Below are 17,179 nucleotides of genomic sequence, written 5' to 3'. Positions count from 1 at the left end.
CTGGAAAGCTCTTGTGAACAGGAATTGCCACTCTGGTGTTATGAGTTAATGCCAGAGTTTTAAAGTAATTTCTGGATGGTGTTTTGATAGGGTTTTTAGCTGACCATGAAAGTGTCCTTTCTGTCTTCTGCTATGTAGTAAGTGGACCTCAAATTTGCTAAACCTATTTTCATACTACGTTTGTTATTTCATCTTGATTCACCGCCAATACATGTGGGGGGCCTCTGTCTCCTTTCGGGGTATTTCTCTAGAGGTGAGCTAGGACTAATATTTTCCTCTGCTAGCTTTATTTAGTCCTCCGGCTGGTGCTGCGCATCTAGAATCAACGTAGGCATGCTACCCGGCCACTGCTAGTTGTGCGTTAGGTTTAGTTCATGGTCAGCTCAGTTTCCATCTTCCAAGAGCTAGTTCCTATATATGCTGATGCTATGATCTCTTGCCATTGAGATCATGACAGTTTGACCGGCCCACTAAAGGGTTAAAATCCTTGGCTGAGAAAGGAGAGAAATAAGTAGTCTGCTGAATTTTTTTTTTTTTTTTTTCTCTCCTTTGAATGGCTCTGTGTTCACCTGTTTGCAATGGATCTTCAGAGTGTAACTGCAGGTTTGAATAATCTCGCCACGAAGGTACAAAATTTGCAAGATTTTGTTTGTCATGCACCTGTATCTGAGCCGAGAATTCCTTTGCCGGAATTTTTCTCGGGGAATAGATCTGGGTTTCAGAATTTTCGAAATAATTGCAAATTATTTTTGTCCCTGAAATCTCGCTCTGCCGGAGATCCTGCACAGCAGGTCAGGATTGTGATTTCCTTGCTCCGGGGCGACCCTCAAGACTGGGCTTTTTCATTGACACCAGGGGATCCTGCGTTGCTCAATGTGGATGCGTTTTTTCTGGCCTTGGGGTTGCTTTATGACGAACCTCATTTGGAGCTTCAGGCAGAAAAAACTTTGATGTCCCTATCTCAGGGGCAAGATGAAGCGGAAATTTACTGTCAAAGATTCCGTAAATGGTCTGTGCTTACTCAGTGGAATGAGTGCGCCCTGGCGGCGACTTTCAGAGAGGGTCTCTCTGATGCCATTAAGGATGTTATGGTGGGGTTCCCTGTGCCTGCGGGTCTGAATGAGTCCATGACAATGGCTATTCAGATCAATAGGCGTTTGCGGGAGCGCAAACCAGTGCACCATCTGGCGGTGTCCACTGAGAAATCGCCAGAGAGTATGCAGTGTGATAGAATTCTGTCCCGAAGCGAGCGGCAGAATTTTAGACGGAAAAATGGGTTGTGTTTCTATTGTGGTGATTCTACTCATGTTATATCAGCATGCTCTAAGCGCACTAAAAAGCTTGGTAAATCTGTTTCCATTTGCACCTTACCGTCTAAGTTTATTCTATCTGTGACCCTGATTTGCTCTTTGTCATCTATTACCACGGACGCCTATGTCGACTCTGGCGCCGCTTTGAGTCTTATGGATTGGTCCTTTGCCAAACGCTGTGGGTATGATTTAGAGCCTTTGGAGACTCCTATTCCTCTGAAGGGGATTGACTCCACCCCATTGGCTAATAATAAACCACAATACTGGACACAAGTAACTATGCGTATTAATCCGGATCACCAGGAGATTATTCGCTTTCTGGTGCTGTATAATCTACATGATGATTTGGTGCTAGGATTGCCTTGGCTGCAATCTCACAACCCAGTCCTCGACTGGAAAGCTATGTCTGTGTTGAGCTGGGGATGTAAGGGGGCTCATGGGGATGTACCTGTGGTTTCCATTTCATCATCTATTCCCTCTGAAATTCCTGAGTTCCTGTCTGACTATCGTGACGTCTTTGAAGAATCCAAGCTTGGTTCGTTACCTCCGCACCGAGAGTGCGATTGTGCCATAGATTTAATCCCGGGTAGTAAATACCCAAAGGGTCGTTTATTTAATCTGTCTGTGCCTGAACATGCTGCTATGCGTGAATATATAAAGGAGTCCTTGGAAAAGGGACATATTCGTCCATCGTCATCTCCCTTAGGAGCCGGTTTTTTCTTTGTGGCTAAGAAAGATGGCTCTTTGAGACCATGTATTGATTATCGGCTTTTGAATAAAATCACTGTTAAATATCAATACCCATTGCCGTTGCTGACTGATTTGTTTGCTCGCATAAAGGGGGCCAAGTGGTTCTCTAAGATTGACCTTCGTGGGGCGTATAATTTGGTGCGAATCAGGCAGGGGGATGAGTGGAAAACCGCATTTAATACGCCCGAGGGCCACTTTGAGTATTTAGTGATGCCTTTTGGTCTTTCAAATGCTCCGTCAGTTTTCCAGTCCTTTATGCATGATATTTTTCGCGATTATTTGGATAAATTTATGATTGTGTATCTGGATGATATTCTGATTTTTTCGGATGACTGGGACTCTCATGTCCAGCAAGTCAGGAGGGTTTTTCAGGTTTTGCGGTCTAATTCTTTGTGTGTGAAGGGTTCTAAGTGTGTTTTTGGGGTACAGAGGATTTCCTTTTTGGGATATATTTTTTCCCCCTCTTCCATTGAAATGGATCCTGTCAAGGTTCAAGCTATTTGTGATTGGACGCAGCCCTCTTCTCTTAAGAGTCTTCAGAAATTTTTGGGCTTTGCTAACTTTTATCGTCGATTTATTGCTGGTTTTTCGGATATTGCTAAGCCATTGACCGATTTGACTAAGAAGGGTGCTGATGTTGCTGATTGGTCCCCTGATGCTGTGGAGGCCTTTCGGGAGCTTAAGCGCCGTTTTTCCTCTGCCCCTGTGTTGCGTCAGCCTGATGTTGCTCTACCTTTTCAGGTTGAGGTCGACGCTTCTGAGATCGGAGCTGGGGCAGTGTTGTCGCAGAAAAGTTCTGACTGCTCCGTGATGAGGCCTTGTGCCTTCTTTTCCCGTAAATTTTCGCCCGCTGAGCGGAATTATGATGTTGGGAATCGGGAGCTTTTGGCCATGAAGTGGGCTTTTGAGGAGTGGCGCCATTGGCTTGAGGGGGCCAGACATCAGGTGGTGGTATTGACTGACCACAAAAATTTGGTTTATCTTGAGACCGCCAGGCGCCTGAATCCTAGACAGGCGCGCTGGTCATTATTTTTCTCTCGGTTTAATTTTGTGGTGTCATACCTACCGGGTTCTAAGAATGTTAAGGCGGATGCCCTTTCTAGGAGTTTTGAGCCTGACTCGCCTGGTAACTCTGAGCCCACAGGTATCCTTAAGGATGGAGTGGTATTGTCAGCCGTTTCTCCAGACCTGCGGCGGGCCTTGCAGGAGTTTCAGGCGGATAGACCTGATCGTTGCCCACCTGATAAACTGTTTGTTCCTGATGATTGGACCAGTAGAGTCATCTCTGAGGTTCATTCTTCTGCGTTGGCAGGTCATCCTGGCATTTTTGGTACCAGGGATTTGGTGGCAAGGTCCTTCTGGTGGCCTTCCCTGTCACGAGATGTGCGAGGCTTTGTGCAGTCTTGTGACGTTTGTGCTCGGGCCAAGCCTTGTTGTTCTCGGGCTAGTGGATTGTTGTTGCCCTTGCCTATTCCTAAGAGGCCTTGGACGCACATCTCGATGGATTTTATTTCAGATCTGCCTGTTTCTCAGAAGATGTCTGTCATCTGGGTGGTGTGTGACCGTTTCTCTAAGATGGTCCATTTGGTTCCTCTGCCCAAGTTGCCTTCTTCTTCCGAGTTGGTTCCTCTGTTTTTTCAAAATGTTGTTCGTTTGCATGGTATTCCTGAGAATATCGTTTCTGACAGAGGGACCCAATTCGTGTCTAGATTTTGGCGGGCATTCTGTGCTAGGATGGGCATAGATTTATCTTTTTCGTCCGCTTTCCATCCTCAGACGAATGGCCAGACTGAGCGGATTAATCAGACCCTGGAGACATATCTGAGGTGTTTTGTGTCTGCTGACCAGGATGATTGGGTTGCTTTTTTGCCATTGGCGGAGTTCGCTCTCAATAATCGGGCCAGCTCTGCCACTTTGGTGTCCCCGTTTTTCTGTAATTCGGGGTTTCATCCTCGATTTTCCTCTGGTCAGGTGGAATCTTCGGATTGTCCTGGAGTGGATGCTGTGGTGGAGAGATTGCATCAGATCTGGGGGCAGGTGGTGGACAATTTGAGGTTGTCCCAGGAGAAGACTCAGCTTTTTGCTAACCGCCGTCGTCGTGTTGGTCCTCGTCTTCGTGTTGGGGACTTGGTGTGGTTGTCTTCTCGTTTTGTCCCTATGAGGGTCTCTTCTCCTAAGTTTAAGCCTCGGTTCATCGGCCCGTATAAGATATTGGAGATTCTTAACCCTGTTTCCTTCCGTTTGGACCTCCCTGCATCCTTTTCTATTCATAACGTTTTTCATCGGTCATTATTGCGCAGGTATGAGGTACCGGTTGTGCCTTCCGTTGAGCCTCCTGCTCCGGTGTTGGTTGAGGGTGAGTTGGAGTACGTTGTGGAGAAAATCTTAGACTCTCGTGTTTCCAGACGGAGACTCCAGTATCTGGTCAAGTGGAAGGGATACGGCCAGGAGGATAATTCTTGGGTGAATGCATCTGATGTTCATGCCTCTGATCTGGTTCGTGCCTTTCATAGGGCCCATCCTGATCGCCCTGGTGGTTCTGGTGAGGGTTCGGTGCCCCCTCCTTGAGGGGGGGGTACTGTTGTGAATTTGGATTCTGGGCTCCCCCGGTGGCTACTGGTGGAATTGAACTGGTGTCTTCATCTTCTCTGTTCACCTGTTCCCATCAAGATGTGGGAGTCGCTATATAACCTTGCTGCTCTGTTAGTTGCTTGCCGGTCAACAATGTTATCAGAAGCCTCTCTGTGCTTGTTCCTGCTCCTAGACAACTACTAGATAAGTTGGACTCTTGTCCATGTTTGTTTTTGCATTTTTGTTCCAGTTCACAGCTGTAGTTTCGTTACTGTGTCTGGAAAGCTCTTGTGAACAGGAATTGCCACTCTGGTGTTATGAGTTAATGCCAGAGTTTTAAAGTAATTTCTGGATGGTGTTTTGATAGGGTTTTTAGCTGACCATGAAAGTGTCCTTTCTGTCTTCTGCTATGTAGTAAGTGGACCTCAAATTTGCTAAACCTATTTTCATACTACGTTTGTTATTTCATCTTGATTCACCGCCAATACATGTGGGGGGCCTCTGTCTCCTTTCGGGGTATTTCTCTAGAGGTGAGCTAGGACTAATATTTTCCTCTGCTAGCTTTATTTAGTCCTCCGGCTGGTGCTGCGCATCTAGAATCAACGTAGGCATGCTACCCGGCCACTGCTAGTTGTGCGTTAGGTTTAGTTCATGGTCAGCTCAGTTTCCATCTTCCAAGAGCTAGTTCCTATATATGCTGATGCTATGATCTCTTGCCATTGAGATCATGACAGAATGCAGACGTTGATGGAATGGTCTGCGGGCATCATGTTACGTTTGCAGAGCCCCTGATATGCCTAAACAGTATAAACCCCCCACAAGTGACCCCATTTTGGAAACTAGACCCCCCAAGGAACTTATCTAGATGTGTGGTGAGCACGTTCAACCCCCAAGTGCTTCACAGAAGTTTACAACGCAGAGCCGTGAAAATAAAAAATCATTTTTCTTTTCTCAAAAAAGATGTTTTAGCAAGCAATTTTTTATTTTCACAAGGGTAACAGGAGAAATTGGACCCCAATATTTGTTGCCCAGTTTGTTGTGAGTAAGCTGATACCCCATATGTGGGGGTAAACCACTGCTTGGGCGCACGTCGGGGCTTGGAAGGGAGGGAGCACCATTTGACTTTTTGAACGCAAGATTGGCTGGAATTAATGGTGGCGCCATGTTGCGTTTGGAGACCCCTGATGTGCCTAAACAGTGGAAACCCCTCAATTCTAACTTCAACACTAACCCCAACACACCCCTAATCCTAATCCCAACTGTAGCCATAACCCTAGTCACAACCCTAACCTCAACACACCCCTAACCACAACCCTAACCCCAACACACCCGTAACCCTAATTCCAACCCTAACCCTAATCCTAACCCTAATCCCAACCCTAACCCTAATCCCAACCCTAACCACAACTGTAACCCCAACACACCCCTAACCCTATCCGTAACCCTAACCACAAGCCTAATCTTAACCCTATTTCCAACCCTAGCCCTAATTCCAACCCTAACTCTAATTCCAACCCTAACCCTAAGGCTATGTGCCCACGTTGCGGATTCGTGTGAGATTTTTCCGCACGATTTTTGAAAAATCTGCAGGTAAAAGGCACTGCATTTTACCTGCGGATTTACAGCGGATTTCCAGTGTTTTTTTGTGCGGATTTCACCTGCGGATTCCTATTGAGGAACAGCTGTAAAACGCTGCGGAATCCGCACAAAGAATTGACATGCTGCGGAAAATACAACGCAGCGTTTCTGCACGGAATTTACCGCATCATGGGCACAGCGGATTTGGTTTTCCATAGGTGTACATGGTACTGTAAACCTGATGGAAAACTGCTATGAATTCGCAGCGCCAATCCGCTGCGGATCCGCGGCCAATCCGCTGCAGATCCGCGGCCAATCCGCTGCGGATCCGCAGCCAAATCCGCACTGTGTGCACATGCCATAACCCTAACCCTACCCCTAACCCTACCTCTAGTTCTAACCCTAGTTCTAACCCTAACCCTAGTGGAAAAAGAAAAAAAAATATTTATTTTATTATTGTCCCTACCTATGGGGGTGATAAAGGGGGGGGGGTTAATTTATTATTTTTTTATTTTGATCGCTGTGTAAGAACCTATCACAGCGATCAAAATGTACTTGTAACGAATCTGCCAGCCGGCAGATTCGGCGGGCGCACTGAGCATGCGCCCGCCATTTTGGAAGATGGCGGCGCCCATGGAGAAGACGCATGGACACCGGGAGCCTCGGTAAGTATAAGGGGGTGGAGATCGGGGCACGGGGGGCGTCAGAGCACGGGGGGGTGCCATAGGAACATGGGGGGAGCGGACAGGAGGACGGGGGAGCAGAGCACCAGACGGAGGGGAGCGGACCACAGATCGGCGGCTTGGGGGGGCGATCGGTGGGGTGGGGGGAGGTCACATCAGTGTTTCCAGCCATGGCCGATGATATTGCAGCATCGGCCATGGCTGGATTGTAATATTTCACCAGTTTTTCAGGTGAAATATTACAAATCGCTCTGATTGGCAGTTTCACTTTCAACAGCCAATCAGAGCGATCGTAGCCACGAGGGGGTGAAGCCACCCCCCCTGGGCTGAAGTACCACTCCCCCTGTCCCTGCAGATCGGGTGAAATTGGAGTTAACCCTTTCACCCGATCTGCAGGGACGCTATCATTCTATGACGCCACATAGGCGTCATAGGTCGGATTGGCACAGGTTTTCATGACGCCTACGTGGCGTCAAAGGTCGGGAAAGGGTTAATGAAAACAGGCTGCCGATCACCAGATGAAAAAGCAAAACGCTTGTTCGTCAGGTGAAATGACTTTCAAGCAGAATTAAAAATCATAAAGAAAAGTGGCAGCCTGTGAGCACTGAACGATCTATTGAAAAACACTCAGTGTGCATCTTAACGATCGGTCTGCCAACGTAAACTGGCTGTTCAACAACAGTCGATCTGTAAATATTTTGCAATCAACTTTTTTTAGTGCCAATGGTCAAGCCGTAAAAACAAATGTTTACTAAAAGGGACTTTAAAGGGAAGGTACCGCGTTTGTAGATCATTAATAAATCAATGTAATGTAGCATAATATGCAAGTTTTGATTGCATTTGAAACATATTTCGTGTGTTATAGGCATTTAAAGAAGGCACTGGGGGCTGACATCTTGCTTTCACAGCAGCAGCACGACACTATCAGTGTCATAATACGGCACCCCATGGTCATAGGATATAACAGACCGCCGCTGACCCTATCTATTATAATGGAGCAGTCACTGCTGTGAACTGGGTGTGTCTCTGTGGCCTGCACAATTCACAGTAGTGGGAGTGCTCTGCTGCCATATTCATGGAGCCCTCGGATCTGCTGACAGATCCTAGATTGACAGCTGAGGGGAAGAAAATGCAGGAGAAAAGTACCAGCAGAATAGCAGAGACATCAAGGAGGAACAGTGTACCATTAGCATTATTGGAGCAGGAGCTCTCAGCTGCTCCAGCAGGAGCTGTGATTAATCCCTTCTTAAGATAAGATAAGGAGCTGTGGGTCTGCAGTGAATAGCCAAGCATTGTGGAGGCGGGTGAGAGGATGCTACTCTTCATTCTGCCCCAGGGATACAAGACCACCCAAAAGGGGAGGGAAATGGTGATGTCAGCAGATACTGCCCCAATTTTGCTGCTAACAGTAAAGCTGGTAAGTCTTACTATAGCTGCTTGAAGTCTTAAACAGAAAATGCTCCCCCTAGTGGTAAATATATATATTTGTAAGGAAATATATAATATTTTCATATAGAAATGTTTGCAAGCAGTCCAAATATTGCAATAATACATTTTAATTACTATGTTAAGCTTGATTTCCCAAAAAAACAAACTATAAGAAAACTGGTGGGACCTTCCCTTTAAGGGGAATCTGTCAGTACGATCAACCCCCTCAAACCGAGGTTGTTTCCCTGTCCACTCCATTCCCTTTCCCTGTCCACACAATCCATGTTACCTTGATTGCTAGCTCACTGTCTTTCTGATGTTAGCATGGAACTCAGATAGTGAGGGGAAACAACCTCAGCGAAACGGGAAGTGCTCTATCATTTCCAGTGCACTTAACGCCTCATATGTCAATATTTGGCGATGATACTAAACTCTGCGAGGTAGTCAAGCCAAAGCGGGGTTAATTTAATATTACATGTGAATTTATGCCAGCTGGATGCTTGGGCTGAAAATGGCAATTGATGTTTAATGTAGATAAATGTAAAGACATGCACTTGGGCTGAGGAAATGAAATGTATAATTATGCGCTAAATGGTAAAACACTGGGGTCTAAGGTGTAATGTCTCTTCTTGTGGAGAATGACATGGACATGCCAATGTAAGAAGACTCATAGGCCATGCAATACTCATCCATGAAATGTAATATGCAAATTTCCTCTTCAGATACGAAGATAACCATAACCCCAATGAGACCTACTGGTAGTAGCAATCATAAAGGTAAACCTAGGGTAAAACTGTCACTGAATAGGATTTGGGCATATGGGTGGATAACAAACTAAACCTTAGTCACCAGTGCCAGACATCTGCTGCCAAACTAAATAAGCCATATGATGTTGTAATGGTTGATTCACTACAAAAGTACAAGGAAGGCTAGGATGCCTTTAATGAAAAATATATGCAAATTGTCTCTTCTGAGAGGAAGAGGAACTCTAGAGCCACATATTGCAGGTAGCAATCCTAAATGTCACTATTCACCTGTTAACGAGCCTTGCTATATGACTTAGAATTAAAGCCAATCCAGAATCTTTGGCTTGGCTTTTATCCTAAATCATAGACTTGTTAAAGGGTAGATAGTGACTTTTACGATTGGTACTTCTAATAGGTGGCACTATACTTCAAGTACTCATCCTCTCTGAAGAGGCAATTTGCATATTTAATTTCCCAGAGGAGCATTACAAGGCTTCTAAGCCTCCTCACATTGGCATGCCAGACTAGACATGTCACTCTCCACAAGGAGAAACGTTACCCCTTATAAAATATATAATATCAAGGCTTATGGGTGCTAGATTCTGTGATGGGATGTTGATTTAGTCTGATTGCCATATGTGGAGTCAGGAATATGGGGCAATTAGCATCTGCATCATGGGGTTTTTGCTTTCCACTGAATTAACATGTTAGACTCAGGTAACACAGCAATGGGATATCATGGGACTAAAAAATGTTAATTCGCTATTTAACCTAACATTGGTCAATGGCTTGTACAATATGATCTCAATCCTCTTATGTGAGATAACCGTCTGTGCCACAGAAAGTTATCAAGATGCTGCTCTGTAAGTAGTGTTGAGCATTCCGATACTGCAAATATCGGGTATCGGCCGATATTCGCTGTATCGGAATTCCGATACCGAGTTCTGATATTTTTGTGATATCGGAAATCGGAATCGGAAGTTCCTATAAGTTCCCAGGCGTGTGCGGTGCGTATGGTTCTCAGGGTCTGGAGAAGAGGAGACTCTCCTTCAGGCCCTGGGATCCATATTCATGTAAAAAATAAAGAATAAAAATAAAAAATATGGATATACTCACCCCTCCGACGGACCCTGGACCTCAGCGGTGCAACCGGCAGCCTCCGTTCCAAAGAATGCAGTGTGTGAGTGTAGGACCTGCGATGACGTCGCGGCTTGTGATTGGTCGCGTGATCACTCATGTGACCGCTCACGTGACCGCGACGTCATCGAAGGTCCTTCACTCTGTATTCTTAGGAACGGAGGCAGACGCTTGCAGCGGTGACAGCCAGGGGCCGTCCGAGGGTGAGTATATCCATATTTTTTATTTTTATTCTTTATTTTTTACATGAATATGGATCCCTGGGCCTGAAGGAGAGTTTCGATATCCGATATTTTTTGGATATCGGCTGATCCAATCCGATACCGATACTTTCAAATATCGGAAGGTATTGCTCAACACTATCTGTAAGTCAAAAAATCTTTGCTACTGCTATATGTCTTATAAAAGGAGAAAATGAGTAGCCCAAAGCTATTTCTAATTTAGAGATACACAAGCTAACGTGACCTTTAACGGAGTTTTCTGCAATTCTCTGATTCCCTGGTCCTTCTTTAGGCTTCTAATGAGTTTCTTGAACATTTGTAAGGAAACTGTCCTTGTCTGGAATCACAATGCTGAGGGTAAATTGTAAAAAAAAAGAGTATATTCTATTATACACCTTTAATCTCGACATCCTCCTGACATTCATTCTCTCTTTTCTACCTTTACCATTGTAACATTTGAATTTTCCCTTTTGCTCAATTATCCCTGCATGTGTGAAGTGCTCCACCATCTAATATCTGCAGGTGGATGGAGATGTTAATTCATTAACCAATCTTTGAGATTGGTAAAAATGGAAAATTACAGGGCAATGGAACAAAAACCCTGGAAAAATCAAGTTGAGATCAGGAACACTGCAGGTTAACTGTACATGAACAATAGGCTCATTCTGTGTCACTATGTATTTCTTTAAGAAGAGAAATATTCCCCGGAAGTTCATTTTGGCAAATACTATTCATAAACGAAGAGAAAGCATCTTAACCTAAAGATATCATCTGGATATTCATCTGGCGCAAATTAATGAGTACATCGGAGAATATGAAATTGTGTTTTTTAATTAAAAATTCACGTCTTCTTATTTTGGCATATGAATTGTTGAGCTTCGAGCAGGAAAACACAGAATGGGAAGATGATTAATTATATTTCTACACAACACTTGATCTTGTTGTTGTGACGGTAATAAATGTGAACATTGACAGATTTGAAAATTGTAAAAAAAAAAAATGGAAAAAAATTAGGACAAAGACAGATAATGATCATTTTTATTTAAGTTTAGAGCGGAAGGGGCAAATATGTATAAAAAGTTGTACATTCAATTAAACTTGGGGCATGGCATAGGGTGCCAGTGTCAGGAGAGCACAATCAAGCCACTTTGCTTTGAACTGATTATACATGGAGGGCAAGGGCAGCAAATTGAATCTGTCATTGTAAACGTGGAGAAGAAGGTGTAACACTCCTCTGCAGACCTCTGTTGTTTTAATATGTGCAAAATGTATTGTATTGCATGTTTTTATTCTCCTGGAGGCTGTAGTTTCTGTTAGTCAGAGGTAACAGGGTTAACTGTATGACCGACCCAAAGCTGGGTAGGACTAATAGTGATTTATGTGTTAGTTCCTGGTTTGTAGTCAGTTGGAAGTGAACTAGAGAAGAGGTAGGACTCTCAGAGCTGTATCCGGTGAGTGCTGAAGACAGCCACCATTGCAAAGAAGTAGCAAGCCTTACAATAGACAAGCAACCAGGATGGCATAGTCACTTCTCAGAAAGTTGGGGAACCTAACAGAAGGGTCTCAGAGTACAGGTGAAGTGTTAGCCATACTTGTGGAGTAATAAGGGGTCAGCCAGACTGGAGAACGTCAGTAAGGTGGTTGCTAGAGAGCGCTACCTTACATCGTTCAGAGAGTGCAGTTAGGGTGCAGTGGTCACAGAGAAGCACATTGGCCCATGTGGTCCTGTGCCAGGAACATGGAGGTCCTCAGCGTAGCCTGCTGTACACCAGCAAGGTTTACCACAAATTATGTGCCACCGTCTACAACCGCCAAGTATGTGCCTGTTTCCCGTGAGACAGAAGAAAATGTATTCGAGAACTGTACCTGATACTATCCGTATTTAGTTACAACATTTAGTAAGCAAGACTTCATTTTTCTAAAACTGTTTGGCTTATTCTTATATACTCCTAGAATGTGAAGGGTCTCCAGTTCCATGGCAGATTCCACCTTGAGAGTGAAGTGTATGGTTCACACACCCGGGGACACAACTGCTTGGTGTTTAGGACTTCCAAATCAAACGTCGGCCAGGTAAGCTCCTTGTACCGTGAATGAAGGAAAGCCCAGACACATCTCTGATGATGACCATGATTGACCATGCTAAAGCAGCCCAGGCTTGACAGAAATTCACTCTAGTTCAGGCAACTTCATCTCTGATCGAGAACCCCATCCATTAAGCTGAAGGGAGGTCTCTCTTGTGAGATGAAATGCCATGGCCAATGATACATGTACTTAGAGTGTAATGAATCTACAACGAGTATCAGTAGAATGGGTGGTAGCGACCCCATTAATGCAGACCACTGCTTCCAAACGACAGAACACTAAGCTTCCATGGATCACGTGCTCCAAAATACAGCAGCAGAAAGAGCTTGCACTTTCATAGAAGTAATAAAGATGGCAGACTGTGAACAGCTCAAACAGTTGATTTTGTTTCGTGGTCAGTAATTAATAACAGTCTAACTTAAAGTAAAAGGTAAAAATAAATACAATGAAGGGAAAGTATCGCTGTACATTTCTGAACGTTTTCAGCACAAATTTTAGGAAATTTAAGCTCAGATTTTATTTTGGTGGCTAGCAACTTCAAATGACTCTTTTGGCTATATAGCAGTGGTCCCCAACCTTTCTGACCTTGAGAGCCACATTCAGCTTTGCAAGAGGGTCGCGAGCCACATCCAGCTACTGTTCCCCTCACAGTAGTGGCAACCAAAGCAATCATTAAGGGTATAATGATAACCAAAGCTTTTCCACACAAATCACCCCGAAGCAGTTTACAAGATCTAGGGGTTCCCACCACACCCCACCACATTCAGCATTCTCCCATCACGCACTCCCAACAGTCATATCCATCTTAAAGCACCTCCTCTGACCGGTAGTATCATCCTGTCTCCAGCATACTATACTTAAATTATCTCTAAACCCCCAAGACCAGTAGATGTGTACCCAGGTCTGCTCTTCTCTGCAGGAATACTCACAAAGTTCACCATTTTGAGATGTGCTCTTCATACCAGTTTACTAAATCTGGAGCTAATGCACCAAGCTGGCAGACAGCCGTGAGCCACAATTCATGGGACCGCGAGCCACATGTGGCTCCCGAGCTAGAGGTTGGGGACCCCTGCTATATAGTATATGCAACATGAGCTCCAGATTTCTTTTGCAGCACCTGGACATAGCATAAAATGGTAAGTCAGAAAACAACTAATTGACTTCTAAGGGAGGGTGTTGTGGGCATGCTATGTCACAGAGGTCACTTCGCAGGGAGTGGGAGGAGGAGCAGTACTTATAGTAAATTATTCAGTGATGGCAATGAGACAATTGCGGAACCCACCAATATACACACACTATTCCTGTGTAAGCAGGTTGCGGCATGCAGTGATGGACAGGAGGCAGAGCAAGGGTAAACACTTTTTAATGAACAGGGAATACTCCACGCAGGGAGGTAATGGGTTAAACAGGGGAATAAACAGTCTAATTGTAAAAGGATATGCAGAGTTCAGACACAATGAATCAGATAACGGCGGTTCTGGTGAAACACTTGTGTCAGAAGTTTCTCAGACTGTGACTCCCGCTGGAAAGTCGATAGTGCCGGCTACGGTTGGTGCGGTGTCTTTTCCAATGGAGTCATGTGGGCAACAATGCCTTGTCTTCTGGTGGCAGCGGTCAGTCTCCGGTACCTTCCGCTGAGCCTAGTCCATATGCTACAGTGACTGACAAGGGTGCGGGCCATGGTACTGTATGAGCCCAAAGTGGCTCAGCAAATATAAACTGGCAAAACTCAGAGCACAAGTGTCAGTCCCGTACCCGGTCCCTCTAGTGGGACACGCGCGCTGTACTCACAGGCCCAAAGCGTTTGGCACCTTGTTCTCTGTAGTCACCGGGCACACACTGTACCTCTCTCTGTAGTCACTGGGCACACTGTTGGTGGCAGGAGACGGCGGACGCTGGCCTGCACAATGCTGAGGCTCCCAGGACAGAGCACTTGTCTCCCTGGCTGCTGTTGATGGTCCCAGCTTCCCTCGATGCAGCGGTCCCTCTGCAGATGGTGGGGGGCCCTCTCAGTGCAGCCTACGCGGTGCCGGTGCTCTGGTGAGGACAGGGCGTGCCACTCACCTGACTGCGCGCTTCCCTGGGTGGGCGCCAAGCTTCCCTCTGTTGTGCGCACTTTCTCCTTTATATCCCCCCACCTTTTGGTCAGGAGGAAGGTTTGCCTCTCTCAAGCTTCCCCCAGGCAACAGGGTATGCAGCCTTGACAGTTCCGGCCCCAGCAAGCAGGTACCCGCGGTCTGGTCATCCCCCTTACACTCCCAGTGTGAGCGTCAGCCAGAGCAGTAGTCATGGCCTGCCAAGGTGTCTGATTTAGCACGCCCTGGCCACCCACATCACATACATAGAGTCGCACTGTCTCACTTGCCTGGTTCTCAGAGGCCTCCCTTAGACGCAGAGACACTTCTTCACATAAAGAGACAGAGTCCAATTCCAATTTTAAATGTAGAACTTTACTTGTTTCCAATTGCAGCACATCAACATCAGTTACAGCGTCAATGCACAGTTCACATTCTTCGCTTTCCCTGTGCTCTTCCCTATGTCCTTCACTTGGTACCTGGGTCGTACCGCCTCGACCGATACTGCAGCATCCTCCCTGTTCAGCTACATTACATTCAGGAGTTGACTTGTCTGCTTCACACCAGACATGAGGGCATCTGCCCAAGTAGTAAACTGACACATTTTAGAGTGATCTGCGTTCCTATGCTGCTGTAGTTCTGGCCCATTGGCCATGGACGGCTGGGCTTCCCACTTCCCAATGTTGCGGAGTCATCCATGTTATGATCCTAGTGGCTGAGGATCGCAAAACGGACTAGCTAAGTTAATGAATATAGACACGAGCTCTAGGGAGGTGGTAACTGGACTGACCGCAAACCTGATCCTAACCAAACACACTAAAGGTAGCCGGTGAACGTGCCTAAAATCCTGGACGTCTCGACGCAGCCTGAGAAACTAACTACTCCTAGAGGGAAAGTAAGACCTCGCTTGCCTCAGAGAAATCTCCCCAAAGATATAGGAAGCCCCCAACAAATAATAACGGTGAGGTAAGGGGAAAATACAAACGTAGAAATGAAAACAGATTCAGCAAATGAGGCCCACTAATACTAGATAGCAGAAGACAGATAGGGAACTGTGCGGTCAGTAAAAAACCCTATGCAAAATATCCACGCCGAGAATACAAGAACCCCCACACCAACTAATGGTGTGAGGGGAGAAACTCAGCCGCCTAGAGCTACCAGCAAGCAAGGAAATCACATATTAGCAAGCTGGACAAGAAACAAAAATAAACCAAGAAACATATGAACACTGATGATCAAAAAAATGACCAAAGAAAAACTTAGCTTCTCTTGAAGAGTCTGATAACGAAGGCATGCAGGAGAGCTCCAAAATAACACTGAAGACATTGACAGCAGGCAACAACTGATAGTCCAGGTGAGCTAAATAGGAAACCAGCTAACAGATAACAAGACAGCTGATCCAGCCTCAGACCTGCAGAATGACACAAAGAGCCACCAGAGGGAGCCCAAAGACAGCACTCACACAGTACCACTTGTGACCACAAGAGGGAGCCCAAAACAGAGTTCACAACAGTACCCCCCCCTTGAGGAGGGGTCACCGAACCCTCATCAAAACCCCCAGGGCGATCAGGATGAGCCACATGGAAGGCATGAACCAAATCGGCAGCATGAACATCAGAGGCGACAACCCAGGAATTATCCTCCTGACCATAGCCCTTCCACTTAACCAAATACTGAAGCCTCCGTCTAGAAATACGAGAATCCAAGATCTTCTCCACCATGTACTCCAATTCGCCCTCAACCAGCACCGGGGCAGGGGGCTCAACAGAAGGAACCACAGGCACCACATACCTCCGCAACAAAGACCTATGGAACACGTTATGAATGGCAAACGACGCTGGGAGGTCCAAACGAAATGACACCGGGTTAAGGATTTCCAAAATCTTATAAGGACCGATGAAGCGAGGCTTGAATTAAGGAGAGGAGACCTTCATAGGAACATACTGAGAAGACAGCCATACCAAATCCCCAACACGAAGTCGGGGACCCACACCGCGACGGCGGTTGGCAAAACGCTGAGCCTTTTCCTGTGACAACTTCAAATTGTCCACCACATGGTTCCAAATCTGCTGCAACCTATCCATCACAGAATCCACCCCAGGACAGTCAGAAGGCTCAACCTGACCCGAGGAAAAACGAGGATGAAAACCAGAATTGCAGAAAAAAGGCGAAACCAAAGTAGCAGAACTAGCCCGATTATTAAGGGCAAACTCGACCAATGGCAAAAAAGTCACCCAATCATCCTGATCAGCAGAAACAAAACATCTTAAATAAGTTTCCAAGGTCTGATTAGTTCGCTCGGTTTGGCCATTCGTCTGAGGATGGAAGGCCGACGAAAAAGACAAATCAATGCCCATCTTAGCACAAAAGATCCGCCAAAATCTGGACACAAACTGGGATCCTCTGTCAGACACAATATTTTCAGGGATGCCGTGCAAGCGAACCACATTCTGAAAAAATAGAGGAACCAAATCGGAGAAGGAAGGCAACTTAGGCAAGGGCACCAAATGGACCATTTTGGAAAAACGATCACACACCACCCAGATGACAGACATTCTCTGAGAGACTGGAAGATCCGAAATAAAATCCAAGGAAATG

This window comes from Ranitomeya variabilis, chromosome 6 (genome assembly GCF_051348905.1).
Source record: "Ranitomeya variabilis isolate aRanVar5 chromosome 6, aRanVar5.hap1, whole genome shotgun sequence".
Lineage (NCBI taxonomy): Eukaryota > Metazoa > Chordata > Amphibia > Anura > Dendrobatidae > Ranitomeya > Ranitomeya variabilis.
Note: the sequence above shows the minus strand (reverse complement) of the source record.